Here is a 16,085-nt window from a genome sequence, read left to right as displayed (position 1 = left end):
TTGTGATCAATGTTACACAATTTGAAGAAATCCTATAAAGTTTCTTGAAATATTAATGCAGACTTTTGCTCACCTTTGTAATAACACTTGCATAATTTTTATAGTGTATTATATACAGATTTATTAAATAGAATCTATTTTTATAGTAACTTTTGCTTGCAGTGCAGTGTTTATCTAAAACAAAGCTACTGTAATTTGTGGTAATCTTTTTAAATGGTTATGAAAATTCCTTCAGAGCTCAATGAGAGATGTTTTAGGATTTAAGTTAGTATTCTAATTGACTTTTCCATTTTGAAGGACCCCCCGTAAGCCTCTATGTGTGTCCCCATAAAAAAAGCAACCATACTTGCATTTTTTCATGAAATTATTGTAACAAATCACATTTCAAGTATTTTTCTCCCTTTGGTACAGCAAAAAATAGCTGATACTCGGCAGAAGAAAGGTAGAAATTAGAATAACCACATCTGGCAGGTGTTCCTTAAATAGCATAGGTTATTAATGTCAGCTGAAGATGTAACAATGCTTAGAAATTTCTGGTTTAAAGGCCTGCTCATGTCTCGAAGAGAACTGTAAAATGCTTTTTTTTTTTGTTCTTCTAGACTATTTGCTTTCCTTGGGATGGCATTTCATTTCTGTGCTTCTGTGAGGAAGAGGAGGTTTACTGCTTGTTTATGCAGGGTGTGATTAAATCATACTTGTTGTAATTAAAAATCTGGTTATGGGCCAGCAGTTCACATCAGCAGTAATATGGAAGATGTAAACAAAAAGGTTTTGCTTGCTATTCTGTGATATTAGAAGAAGAAAAAAGACTAAATAGTCTCTCAAAGATGAAGTATATTCCTCTCATATGTAACCATGAACTGCTGTGAGGATACTCATTTGGTCTTTGAGTTGAACAGCACAGTTTGGTCTGAGAATCATTTTGGTTTTAAGAGAAAAATAGTACAAGATTCAACAGAAATCTTCTGAAGAAAAATGTGTTTAACTTCCTTTACAGAACCGTCCTGCCTGTTTATATTTCAGGCCAACTGGCAAAGCAGAATGCATTACGGCTCTTGGTACGCAGGACTCGTGACTTGAGACTCTCTTGGGCGAGCTAATGAGAGACTTCTGAATTTCTTGGTGGCCTTTAATGTTGCCCATAAATCCAACCCCATTTCCTCTTTAGTGAAGGTGGGGTTTGTCATCGTCAGTGGGAGCAAACCAAGGCCATGAGAGACTGCTTGTGCCTAAACAAACATGGGCAGTGGTTAAGTTCAAGGGCCAAATTCCAAGCTCTTAGCTGAGGAAATAGCTGTGGCCTTGTCTGCAGAGGAAAGTTTTTACTAGTTGTCCTCTAAGCCCCACGTGGAGGCTTTTTTTTCAATGATGAGTGGCTTTTTTTGGTTAGCTTAAACATTTTTCCCAAATTGCACAAGGTAAAAAAGCAGCACATTTATTCCTGCGTGAGAGGTACTTGTACAAGTGCTTAAACCAATACACCACATTCATTCACTCCTTGGGCAAGTCCAGAAACCTTCCCCACATGAAGAAAGCTTGCATCTGTAAAAGTAAACATCCATCTCCTCAGTGTGGACCAAACCCACTTTTCCAAGTAATCTTTCATCTGTGGTGCAGGCAAGAGCTGCTCAGTGCCATGCTCGGTGCCTCTGTCCAAACTGCTTTTAAAATGTTCCGAAAGTGTAATTTTCTGTAGAACACTTTATTTGATTTCTGTCACCTTGTTCAGTGTTGTTTGTGTGCAGAACCTACTGTCAGTTCTCCAGGTTTAAAAAAGTTTCCTGTGTTTAAAAGCTCAGTGGTGTCAGTGCACAGTGAAGTACTTTAAGACTTCTAGTCCTGCTAAAGCTTTGAACAGCTGATGACTTTTATGTATTTAATTTAGAAGCTGGGGTTCCACAGTGCTGAGAGGGGATTTTCCTCATTACTGAGTGCTCTGAAGAAAGCCAAGGGTGCAGCAGATCCCAGCTACAGTGAGGAAACCAGGAAGTCTTCTTCAGCAGCTCCATAACCTGATGTGAGCACAGGTTCTCTTGTGAGGGTTTTTCCTGTTATGGAGCAGGAAGATGTTATGCTCGTGGGGTAAAAGAGGGAGGAAGGGGGAAATCTTTCCAATCCCAGCCAGTAAAAGGGAGAGTATTTAAATGTAGACATTAGGTGCCCAACTAGATTTGGCTGCTGTTCCAGTTGTACCTTACTACATCACAGCACCAGGGTACTTCAGTGACTAACATTGCAATGCATGTGAGAAGGTGGATGTAGGTAGAGATTCAGTTAAATCCTTGCTCACCTAATGTTTATTGTGTGTCTTGTTGCACTGACAACTCCAGAGAGCTCCAGACCTGCCAAGTTTTCCTTAATGAGAATCAACTGCAGAAGCCTGGAGGGAAGATCCATACCCAAACAGCAGCAATCATTCCCTGGTGAGTAAAGTTTGAGGAACAAGGAGATATTTAGCCCAAGAATCAACAACTACTCAAAAGCATTCCTCAGGCCTCCTTACAACGTCAGTAGGAAAGAATGAAGCAATAACAGGCTAGCATAGGGGGTGGCAACTCCTGAAATTGGACAGCTGACACCAGTCGGAAAGGGGGCTGGAGTGTTGCAATATATGTGGTTGGACTTGTACAGTTGAGCCAAGATTGTAACAGAGCCAGTAAATGAATCTCTTGCAATAAGTTTGCCATGTTTTTTCACCCACTAGGTTATACTGCTTGAAGAATTTACCTGTTTTAGCAAGAATTCATTACCCATTTTCATGTCTTTTTGATTCAGGTAATTCCCTGGTTTAATACTGTGTTTATGCTGTATAAGCCAGATCTCATTTCATTCTAGTGATGTTGCAGCTTAGCTTAAACATTGTTTAACCACACCCCACGTCCATTCTCAAAGTAGCAGAATGCAGCAGAATTCTTTTCTTGATGCATTTTTACTTGCTTCAGCTGATTTATCTATATCTGTACATTCCTGCTTAGAACAGCCTCTTTGTAAAAATGTGTCACTATTTCATACCAAAATACGATAGAACTACTTTTGAAATGACTTTTTAATGCTATGTTTAAATAGTAATTAAAATTTACATTTTATGAACATCTTTTATAAACATCTTATGTACAGTTAGCTATATATATGATGTACAGAACAGGAATGCACTCATGCATGTTTTCAGTAATGAATATGTTACCTATTGGTCTCAGATGCTAATGCTTTAGCTTCTCTCTTCAGTGGCATCTTTGAGCTGGAAAGAGCAGCACCTGTAGCTATTAATGAAGAAAATTAAGAATAGGTCTTGCATAAACTAAATTCCCACATTTTTTATTTCTGGTAGACATAGGCACATCTGAAACCTTGTCTCCTATCACAGCAACTGGCTGTGCACAAGAACAGTTACGTGAGCAGGAACTGAGGCCATGGGAGGTTAGGTGGCTTGTTCAGAAGGTTAGGAAGCCTGAATGGGGAATTAAACCCAGGTTTTTCTAGTACTTTCAGCTTAATGTTGATTTAAGAGGTGTGTGTGGCTCTCCTGATTCTCTTCAGCCTTTGCTGGTGGGAAATTGATTCATCTGTATGTACCTCTTTTTCAGAGTGATAGATACCACTTTTTCTTGTTTTACCTGATTTATCATATTATGTTATATTAAGGAATTAGAATTTACATATCATCATAGGTATTTTACAGGTCTTTTCCACCTTTACCTTTCAAAGAAAGTCACAGAGTCTGTTTTCCTTCTGTAAGGCAGAATCACCTGTGCTGATGGTGGTCCTAGTGGATGTTTGTCCAATGTATTCTGAAAGATCCAATAACGGAGACTCTACAACTGCCCAGACAAATGCATGCCAGTATTACCCTTACTGCTGGAAGGCTGCCTCCCCATTCCCTTTGTGTCTTACCTGAACTCTTCTGCTGCAATTTAAGCTCCTTACTGCTTCTCCAGTGTACCAAGGACACGGAATAGGGATTTCTTTTATGTCATGCTTTAAAATTACTATTCTCCTCTTCAGTTTTCTTTTGCTTAGGTAGCACCATTGCTTTCAATCTTTTTTCCATATGTCAGCTTTTAAGATGTATAGGCCTGTTGTTGCATGCAAATGTGGGAATAGTCAAAGGACAGCAAATGGTGAATAGAAAAAAATTAGATCCAACACTCATGATCCTACCATGCTTGATCGTTTCAGACTGGTTCAACTGGTTGTTCACTCTTCTGCAGAACTACTACAATCTTTGCAATATACCCTTATCCACTGTTCTAAAAGCCTTTCAAGACTGCTGTGATTAAATCCAGCTTCCATAAGCATAACCTGTGGATATGCAGCTAAGGAGAGCTCTGGCTTTCTCGCATTCCCAGGCTGTCCTTAACACCTTTGGAATTTCATATCTCATTACCCCCTTACCTCTTATTTTCCTTTGTAGTTGGAACTGTCCAGTGAAGTTTGGAGATCTACTTACTACTGTATAGTGTCCCTTTTCCCATAAAATCTCAAGCTGGGTTACTTCCCAGAAGTATTAAGATACACAGTGAGATATATATATATATATATATGTTTCAGTCATTTGTCCTTAAAATTTGCTGTCAAAGCCATTCTTCTGCTGTTGGAACTGTGTTCTCATGTTTCCCTTTGTTCTGTGGGAGTTGCTAAGATTTCCATTGAAATTTATTTTAAATGTTTGCTCTTTTGTGCAGATTCACTGCACAGTCTTGTCTCCCACAGTGTAGATGGGTTACAATGGAGACGATGGTAACCTGGCAGTGATACAGGAACACATTACTTGCAGCTGTAGTGAGATTTCACCCAGCGTTCTGAGGCAGAGTACTTCACACTTCCAAATTAATCATGCTTCTCTCTCTGTTCTTGTTGCTTGGGTAAATATTTCACTGTTGTGTAAACCTGGGCAGTGATCTATGTGAGAACCAAGGTTCTTATTTTCCTTCCTCTTGTACATGCTTACCTACCAAGCAACCTTTTAAGCCTGGTGCCTTTTTCACACTTGATAAAATGAGTCTGTTTCCATCATGTAGCATTACTTCTTTATAAATCTCAATACAAGTAAAGAAATTCATGTCTATTGCCAAATGTTCTGGCTGAATGCCACCCCTGGTGTTCTGGCTTCACCCAGATGATGAATGTTCCCTGTCAGCCTGCAGCCTAGTGAGAGGGGACAATAGTACAGAAATACTGTAATTATCTAATCAACTTTGCTTAGAATGTTAAGCAAATGCAATTCTTTAATACTCTAGTTTTACTATAGCTGTTAATTAACATGTGTAAATGTAATTTGTACAGCAAAACCAAGTAGAGGAAACATTCACTTTTAAGTTACTTTACTCCCCTCTAGTGGTCTTATACCATACGTACTTTTATATAACACTTCATCACAATAGTTCTAAGGATAGTGTTAATATTCTGTGAAAAAAACCCAGTTCTTCTGGTACCTTCTTCCTTCTGCTCATCTTCTCTTTGTATAGAGAAACCTGTTCAGTGATAGGGATTCTTGCCAATGTAACTCTAAACAAAGCTGTTCTTAATGTATTGGCTTTAATTGAAGGCCAAACTGTACCCACAGCTTTAAAGTCACTACATACAGGACAATCTTAAAGCTGCGTAGTAAACTTCTATTTCCTGTGCCCTCAAACCTGTTCACGAGGGCTGTTAGTGTCAGTGTCACAGTGACTCAAACTGCAGCCAAGGTGGTAGAAACATCAGCAGAACCCAGTCACATCTGTAGTGCTGCTCTATGTTTCTGCTGTGGGACATGCCAGTTTTGGTGCGTGTCTAACGCCGATGGGCCTGTGCAAGTTGTGGGACATATGGAGACCGTCCAATGACTGGGTTCCTCCTTTAAGCTTGCCAGTTGGCCATTTTGTGTAGGATGTGGCTTCCACTAGCTGGAAAACATATGAGAACCTACAGGATCGGAATGGAAACTTCTACTTTTCCATTAATTCCCTGGTTCTTTGCTCAAGTTACTGATGTTGTAGTCAGTGCTGTACAGGTGTGCAGCACACGCTTATTTTAGCAATAGCTAATGGATAAGTGCTCATCTAAATTTTTCTTTGCTTCTCTATTTTAAAGGTATGGAAATGATGTGCTAATACAATGTCCTTGGAGAAGATGGGGTACCTCATAAGATGCTTTTCTTCTTTTTCTGCTCAGAGAGAGTATATTAAGGAAAATGTAGTTAGAGGATTCACTTTTCAGTAGCTAGCTGCTCTTTTCAAACTGCCCCCTCGTAACTTTTCCATTTTCTTCTAGAATGTCTTGGACTAATATTTGGAAGAAAAGAAAGGGGAGCAAAAGGGGTCAATAAAGAAAATGTTGACAATTTTCCATTTGAAATACAGTTCTCTTAAAATAGTTCACAAAATCGTGCTTGTCTTCATATTGAGTTATGGAAGAAAACTGAAAACGTTCCAAGAATCAAAACATTTTAACACTATTTGAGTAGAACCTTTTGTTTTAAAAGAAGTCTTCATTTGTAAACTCTTGCAACTCTAAAAAGTCGAAATTGAAATGAAACAGTTTAGGAGATCCAATCCTGGCCTTTTTTCTGCATGATTTTTCTTTTGTGGAAAACTTAAGTATCAGTTTCCAAGCTGGAAGGAAACCAAATGTGAAAAGTAAAATCCTTCATAAAACGTAACTCCTGTCTTCCTGCTGTACTCTTACAAGAGATTATTTGCTTGTGTCAGTGATGCATGTTATAGTAACCAATAGCAGGGGAAACTATTTCCTACGTTTCTCAAGATAGTTCCCTTTAGGTCATTAGCAGATAGTTCTAATAAACATGAGCTGAGCCAGTAGAGGCTTTGACTCTATTTATCACTGTGGATGTCTGAGCACAGTCCCTGTGGGAAGTTGTGACCAATTCATCAGCCAGGGAGTTTAACTTGTTCTTAACTCTTCTCTTGAGCAGCAGTGTCAACAGTACAACTAAATCAAAATCATTCACTTGTACACATGTAGGAAGCATGTAAGATATATAATGTTGAAGTAAAATTGTGTGCAGCTGTAAAAAGCACACAAGCAGGCAGCTGGGGCAGAAGTTTCTTTACTCAAATGAGCTGGCAGGCCCTGCCTTTGGGAATATAGGGAAGGATCTGCTGCTGCTTGGGGTATCCTGCCTGACACCGGGCAATGCTGCAGGTGGGCCTGTCCCAGCTCTACTGCTCCGGCATTGCAATGAGGGCACTGCCTCCCCCACCGTACCCCTTATAATTATTCTCATCCCTTTTTGTAGTTCCAGAAGAATGAGACTATTGACAAGGAAATCAGGTCTTAAAGATGCAAGTGATCATGTAAAAAAGCTGCAAGATCTGGTTATGGTGAATGAAGTCCTGGAGTCATCCTAGGGATGGACAACTTAATGCAAATGTTTCTGCCTTGCTGTCAGAGTGTCTTTCTACCACCGCTACTGTTTGCCTAGACCTGGTGTCAAATGGCAATGGCTAATTGTCTGGAGCTTTCTTTCTGTGCTTTTAGCATAGTGCAATAGGGCCGCAGTCTCACTTGGGGTTTCTGAGAGCTTCTGGAATATGAGCAACCTCATAAATTAAATCACCACACTGTCTGCTGAATGCTTTCTTGCAGAAGTGCCGGCAACTGTGGAACATATTTTGCTGATCTTCTGAGGAACAGCAACTTCTACACCTGGCAGCTGTCAGGCAGCGTTTTCTTGAAACAGGGCTGTCTGCTGATAGCTCAGGAGCAGGGCTGAGCAGTGCAGCCTCAGATAGGTTTATCACTGGGATTTGCAGATTAACACACTTTTGTACTTCCCAGCATCTGCCTGGGATAAATCCCACCTGCATTCTGCATGAGTGGAAGAAGTTCCTCAGACTTTCTTTCTACTCTGGTCCTCCAATCACAGTTAACAGAACACAGAATTTAGTTCCACATGTGTTAGAAAAGCTCTCTTCCGCAGCACGGGATTTGATGGAGCACAGGGCTAACACTTCCCATATTATGGGTTTAGCCAGTGGCATAAATGATAATGTTTGGGTTTTTTAAATGTTTAATCCCCCCCTCCCCTTTTCTTTTTTTTTTTTCTTGCAGATGGTATTATACAGGTTTTGACTGCAGGAAGAGGAAGGACAGCTTGTGAAACAAACCTGTCAAAGCGAGGTAAGTAGCTACCAGGGTTTCTTCAGTCAGCTTACCCTTAAAATGCAGTTTATGATACTACTGGAGGGGAGGCGGACAAGTGGGAAAGGCTAATAAGATTTCGAATACTGAGATGCCCTCAAAAAAGCAACGTTTTCCAGAATTCCATGGGGAATGACCATTGTCAGCACGTGCATACCAGTGACCCACTGAACTGATACAATAGTGCAGTTGTTTTTGTAACGCATTTAACTCTGAATTTGTCACTGTTGAACATGTGTATTAAAGCATGATACATATGTGAATTCTAAAGACTTTTTTATAAGTTGGAGTAAATTCAAAAAGCAGTAATTCCTTGTTTTCGACAACACTGCCAAGAATTCTCCTTGTATTTTCATTGTGCAGGACTCTGAATATTTAGTCAGCGAGACTGCACAGACTTGTTGCTGTTTTGCTGTTTGTGACAAAAACTCAGGCAGGTAAATAGCTTTGTGTATGGAACAAAGAATTCAGAGGACCACATAGTTTGAAAAGGAGGAAAGGCATGGTAGCCAATTGTATGGAAGGAATTGTTTCTAGTTCTCCATAATGCATTAAAATTCAAGTAATATTCTGTTTTCAGGAACTTCACTGCTCTAATTTAGCTTAACTGATGGAATAGCGTTCACCACAGTGAAGTCAGTGCATGCTCTGAAGTCCACTGAAGTAAGTGGAAGGGAAAAAAGAAATATCTCAGTCTTCGGACTAGGCTTGTGGTGCCAAAGGAAGTTTCTCCAGTTCATTGCAGTGCAGGGAAGCTCTGTTTTCCCAATAGTTTATCATAAAATGTGTCCAGACTGGAGCCTCTGGAAGATTTCCTTATCTTGAAAAGGCAGCATGAATCTTATTTACATCGCCCACTGTTTCATCCATGAAATTAGACTTCCTTCCTTTTACTGATGATCAGGAGTGGGAAAAGTCAGCCTTACTATATATCCAAATTTCTACAGATAGATAGATATAGATGTCCTTTTTCCCAAGCATCTCCTGCCCATGAGTATTTTTCCTTGGCTCTCCCTTACGGGTGTCAGATGACATTTCCTCTGCTGACTGTGTGCCTGTTCGACCTCTGCTCTTATTCGTCTCAAGTTATGTGGTATTTTTTTTGGTCATGAAAGGAGTTCACAAAGCTAAAACCAGTGCTCAACATTTTCATTTAAAATTTGTAAAGTGTCAAAACCTGCCCCTTTAAAAAAGAAATGCAGCAGACCAATCTCTTCTGAACCCCACCCCATTCATCACAGTAATAGCAATTTTGGGTGGATCTGGTGTTGATAATTTGTAAACCATTAGGGATGTTTTAGAGGCACTATTAAGAAAAAGAAAAAAAGCTTTAAAGATCATTATTTTTTTTAATGCTAGAATTGCTTCCCCCATTTATATCGTAATCTGAGTAATTTGTACTGGAAACACTGGTAAAAGTTAAATTTCTCACATTTCAAGTGTTCTACATAATACATTATTCTATATCTTAATTCTGCTTGTAGGGAAGAAAAGAAGAGTTTTCAAAAACCCCAAACCACCAAAATATACAGAGCTTTCTTCCTGACCCTTTTCATTCCCGTTTTGAGCCACAGTATTTGGAATCTATTGCTACTTCCTACTCAATTAGCTTCCTTAACTTCATTTGTTTACTTGTAAAATGAATACATTTTTGAATTAACTACAATTGTTATTTCCTGTTTTCTTATAAAGAAAGGCAATGTGATTATTTGCATTATTATATATGCTTTATAGCCATTTGTTTTAGGACACAATTAGCTTGTTGTGGGTTGAGCCAATGCAGAAATGAGGAAGGGCTAATAATGAAACAAAATCATATTAAAGTTAATGGAAAGTTTCCTTTGACTTCTGTGGGCTTAATATACCCAAATAACAATACTGGAAGTGCAAGATGTAATACAAAAAGATGTATGCATTACTAAATGGATCATGTTCTATCCAGTGTGGTGTTTAAAAGACCTTGCATCTGATAGACATTTTGAGGCAATGAAGACTGGCTGCTGAAACTTATGAACCTGATAAAGCAACGCCTCAGTGATTCTTGTAAGTAAATTTTAATGCTTTCAACAGATGGGGTGGGGGAATCCCCAAATGATTTTATACCCAGTAAGAAATTGCAGACTTTAGATGAGATTGTCTCAATTTACTGGTATCTAGAAAACCTGAGGAAATGAAGTCAGCCTTTGGAAAATTACTGAATAAAGGAAAGTGCAGATCAGAGCTGTACTGAACTATTCACTGGCTGGAGGCTCACCACTACCGTTCGTGAGTCAGCTATGTGCCCTTGCAGTGAGGGTGGCCAACTGCATATGGGGCTGTATTAGTGGGAGTGTAACCAGGCAGTGGAGGGGAAGCGGTTCTTCCCCTCCTTTGGTACTTGAGAAACTGTGTCTGCAGTACTGTATCCAGCTCTGGGCACCAGTGTACAAGAAAATAACCAAAACAAAAAACCCACTCCTAAACCCAAAAAGCATTGACACTTGGAGCAAGCCTGGCAGAGGGCAACCAGGATGGATAGGGGCTGAAGCAACACTCTCTGAGGATAGGGTTTATTCAAACTTAAGAAGCAAAGGCTAAGGAGGATCTTACTCCTGCCTTCAGGGTATAGAGGAGATAGAGACTGCCTCTTCTGGGTGGTGAGCAGTGGTAGGATGAGAGGCACAGGCACAAATTCTAAGTAGGGAAATTCCTACAAAGTATTAAGCAAAAATAATCACAATGAGGGTTGTAAAATAGTGGAGTAGGTTAATCCAGAAAAGTGAAGTGTCCATCCTTGGAGATATTCAGAATTCAGCTTCATAGGACCTGAACAGCCTACTCTTAAATCGGCCCTGCTCTGAGCAGGGGACCAGACCAAATGACCTCCACAAGTCCCTTCTGACCTAAATTCATCACTGATTCTATGACAGCCGTATGCTATGTTCTCATAGTGTCATTTCTCAAAGGAAAGGCCTTGCAAATGGAATGTGGTGGGTTCGGAGTCTAATCCCTGGTCTCTTATTATCTTTTTTATTATTTCAACTGCATCATGGGGCAACTCCCGATCAACTGAGACATCTCATAGCCAGAGGAACACTGGGATGGAAAACAGAGGCAGAGACACCCAATCCCTTGCTGACACAGTGTTTGAAGGAATGTAGGGCCTGATTCAGCTGTCTTTGTTCAAGTCAGTAGGGAGTTCTGCATAAATGAGAGCTGCAAGAAGAGGCTCCTAGTTACTCATTTCCACCCACTTGGAATGTATTAATTCTAATAAAAAGCTATATCTGTTTTGCTCAGTGTCTTAGCCTGAAAATTCACCCAGCAGTTGGCCTTTCATGCTAAGACTTGAAATTTGTTTCACTTTGCTTCTGAGTTTACAGGTGGGATTTAAGAGGTCATCTGGGACAAATGTAAGACTGAGGAAACTCAGCTTGCAACTGTTACTCTGGCAAGATTCCCACTGAATTTGACAGGGTTATAGCTGACAGAAAGTAGTAGTTTATGTATTTCCTCTTCTTGCACTAATGCTGGATTAAAATTTTTCTTTTTAAATCAAAGAAAAAATTGGTATTGTTAAACTTTAGGTTTTCTACCTGTGTGTATAGAATTAAATATATCAACCTATGTATTGTTAGACTGGGATTTAAAAAAGTCCATTCCACTGTATTTTAGATGTATTTCTATTCAGCATTAGTCTTACAAAAATAGGTTGTGCTTCCTCTTCCTGGAGGATAGAATAGAAGTCATAGGATTTCTTCTGGTTAAGTTTTCTTTAGGACCCCCATGAATAACTGTTAATGTAATCTCATGTCTTTAGTAAATGGAGATAGAGTACACCAGTTGCACCCTTACGAGCTAAGGATTGATTTAAAATGTGACCTAGTTTTAGTAACCAGGCATGAATGTGGTACAAAACTTCCCTAAAAATAGTACTGAAAGGGGGGTGTCTGAATTAGGGCATCTCTTGATTTGTGCTTTCTTTGTCACTGGTACTGAAGAATCCAGGTGATTTAGAGGAGTAAGAACATCTATTTCATTCAGGGCTTAGAAAGGACAAATCCAATTGTTTGACTTCTGCAACTTTTGGTGGGGTGATACCAAATTCACCTTGTTCTTGTAAATTAAAGGGACTGTTTTGTTTAAAACAACACAAGTTCTATGCCTAAACTACTCCATGCAGGCATAAATAGGAGAGGTGTTCTGAATGTGTATAAAATATAATAGGTTTATGGTCATCTAGGATACAACTGAGAGAAAATACAGGAATTTCCCCAGAAGCACACAGACCCCTAATGTCTGAGCCAAGAGAGACCTTTTAATTCTTATAATATTATAGAAGTATTACCCCAACACTTTGCACAGTATTACAAATGATGGAATTATATGCTAATGTAGGTTGGATTTCCTCCTCCATCATTATAAACTCAGCTGAAAACCTCAAATAAAACGATTTGTAGAAAATGAAGTTAATGTCTTAAGTGAAGTTTGTCCCCTAAAAGGTATTGTTAGTCGATTTCATAGCTAGTTATCACAACTTGTCTGGCCAAGCAGCATTAAGAAAAAAAGGGTGATAGCTTGCTTTATTTTTTATTTTTTCAGATTTAAACCAATTAATTGGTTGTCTGGATGTAATTACTGTTTGTGCTTTTAATGTACTTAAGAAAATACACACACTAAAACTTTCCCACACTATTTGTTTTCATTGGCATAATCAAGGCTTTCTTAATAATAAAATATGTAAGATGGACGTACTTATTTTTGCTTACTCGGGTTAGAGTAAATTTTCAGGTCAAAAAATGCAATTATTGATAAAGTTCATATAAATTGAAATTAAAAAACCCTGAATGAGATGAACTCCCAACTCTATCACAGTACTTCCAGTGATAATATTTTTAGGTTTGTTTGCAACAGTTCAAAACAATTTGTTTAAGATAATTCTGATAAGCATCCTACAGGAGAAGAGGGAGGAATGTTTGCAGAAGATGAAGAGGACCAGCTTGGTAAAGGCCAGGAAGGAGGGAGACTGATACTTCACATCACTGGTGCTGAACACAAAGATCATCAGCTCTGCAAACTTCAGCTCAATGTTTTTATGAGAATCGAATAGCAGGACAAAGAGGTATTTCTGACAATCAGTTACAGTTTAATAATTTGGCCACTGTATATTTTATAATGATTCATATACCTGATGTTGATAAGCACAGAGAGGTGCACTAAGACATGGCTAGCAAGGAGCATTTATTTTACTTGAGGAATGTACTGGGCTTGATTCAAAGTGTGTGTTTGTGGTTATGTAAATGTTTAGGATCATGGCTTCCAAGTTCACACCTAATTGCTGAAGGTGGTCCATGTTTTCTCTGTCATTCCCTGATAAGAGGAATCTACCTATGAGTATCCTCCCCTAAGTTTTGGGCCCTGCCACCACAATCTGTGCCATCTTTATGCTCCAAGATGCAGCTATAGGATCCTCAGTATCACCTGGAAGAATGAGCATTGTGGAAAAGTAGTTGCTTACATGTTACAGCAAATTTTGCTATGCATGTAGCAGTGATGTTGTATGCCTTGTTCCTGGTATCATTTATTTCTGGGTGTGATTCCAGGGTTTGATCAAGGACCTAATATATCAATGAGCTTCTGGATCTCAGTCAATCCGAGAGCACACCTTTGTGTTTGTCATGGGAGATGGGGATCAGCTGGATCATCAAAATTGCTTCTTTGGGTTTGGTTTTTTTTTTTTTTCCTTCAGTGAAACTTCTTAGTGGATGACAAGTGTTTTGGAGGCCATATAGGAATCTGTTTGTCCAGATGTTCTTCAGAGTCCAGATGTTTGCAAAGGCTCAAGTGGCTGTGGGAAAGCGTGTGGATGACCCTTATTAGTAGCTCTGTTCAGCAGCAGAGAGCAGAAGTTGTTTTAAGTCTTTTGATTGTGACAGTGTATTTTTCAAGTGGTTTGAGAGCCCAGGTGGGCACTATTTTAAAGTTGTCACCAGTTTAAGTACTTCTAATATATAAGCATATTCTTTAAACTGACACACCAGAAGTTGATGATGTGCTACATATTTCACTAGCTTAATTAATGGACAGCCCACATATCATGTAACATTACTTCATATAGTGTAATCCACATTTCTGCAACCATGCAAGATACCAAATAATACATCATAAAATGTCCTAGAAGATAGGAGAAAATCATCCCATTAACCTGTGACACAGACTGGATATTTTTCTGGTAGCTCATCCAGAAAATTAAAGCCATTGAAACAGAAAATGTTGAAACCAAAAGAATGTTTGAGTAAATAGTAACCCAGAATTCCTTTCATAACTCAGTTTTGTTTACTGGTAAATGCTATCTTCACATCATAAACATAATTAGTAAACATCTGACAACATTTTTTTGCAGTGGCTTGGTTTGAACATATTTACCTTCTATATTCACTAAATAAATCTTAGATTTTGCTGTACATGTAGATAAGAGTGAAGGAAGAGAATTGTATATCAATGTACAGCATGTCTGAGATTTCTTAACAGCAGGGGCAGTTGCTGCCACCTTTATCCTGGTCTCTTTTCTTTTTTGAGCAATTTTCATTTAGCACTGCAAAAGAAATACAAAATCCTTTATGCAATGCTATATTGTCTCTGCAACAAGCATAAGCAGAGAAAAAATATTTCCTATCTTTACTTATGTGGCAGACAAACAAGAAAAACTGAAAAATCAAATTATTCCTTTCTTGTGCCAGTATCTCATGGTATTTCCCTGTATGTCTACGTTTTACCTCTATATTAAGTGTCTATTTGGAAGTTTTCATGTTAAACTCTTAAACGGTGCCATTGGAATGGTCAAAATCAAATTACTATCTTGTAATTTTCAGAATCAACTACTTTTCTTGATGATAAAAATCAGCCAAAATTATTAGTGTGCTGTTCTTGTGGTGAGCACACACAAATACAGCATCTCCTGTAGCAGTTTAAATACTTCTATGTACCTTTAGAAGGATAATGCATATTTACACACAATATAAAAACTACTATAAAACGATTTAACTATTGATTTAACTATATATTTCAAGCAGCATCTATCGTATTTCGTGTCAGTGTTACATTTCAGCTGTAAACAGAGGTTGGTACTAGGAAATCTTACATGGTACTTCCTTTTTCTCCCCTCATCCTGAGTTAGTGGTACACGCTACACCATGCATTTATCTTTGGGCAGGGTGGTTTGGCAGCTGCTGTGGGTGGGTCATCAGCTGCTTGCTCAGAAAACTGTGCAGCTGAGTTCAGTAACACAGAACCCTTCACCATCAGTACCTGCCTAAAACTATCAGAAATGAGAATACCTGCACATTAGGGAATCCAACATTTCTGCCAAAATATTTGCAGAATGCATAAATATCTTTTACTTTCTGTCTAATAGGTTTGCTTTTTTTGGTTTTGTATTTTCTGTGTATGTTGAAATGGGATAATCCTGGTACAGAGCTACTTGACTGGAGTATATAATCTGGGTTTGAACTCTGAGTATTGACTGTCCTCTCCTCACCCCAAATTATTTAAGTATAAAACTTCCTACCTTTCAAGGGGTGTGATAGCAATTTGCTCTTCTGGATTTCCAAATCAACCCAAAAGCTTAAGTAAAAATCTGCAGGGCTTTTTTGGTGGTTGTTTTCCTTGCTAAGGATGAGGCATGCATTTGTTCGGAAGGTGGCTGGAGAGATTTAGGAGTTTGTACCGAACAGCTCGGTGCCTTGGTGTTTGTGCCATGCTAGTTCCTAGAAAGTGTGTTCTTCGTTCTGCAGCAGCCTCTAAGGTAAAGCCAACATCGATGCTGTTTCTCCTTATAAGGGAAACAGATACTATTCTGTTTTTTAAGCCGTTATCTAAATGCGAAATGCTGAACGCCCAAGGCTTGTGTATGTAATTTTAGACGGAGACATAGACGTCCACCTCCTTCAGCTCCCCCCCGGTCC

Source organism: Nestor notabilis, unplaced genomic scaffold (genome assembly GCF_000696875.1).
Source record: "Nestor notabilis isolate BGI_N333 unplaced genomic scaffold, ASM69687v1 scaffold27585, whole genome shotgun sequence".
Taxonomy (NCBI): domain Eukaryota; kingdom Metazoa; phylum Chordata; class Aves; order Psittaciformes; family Psittacidae; genus Nestor; species Nestor notabilis.
This window is presented reverse-complemented; position numbering follows the sequence as displayed.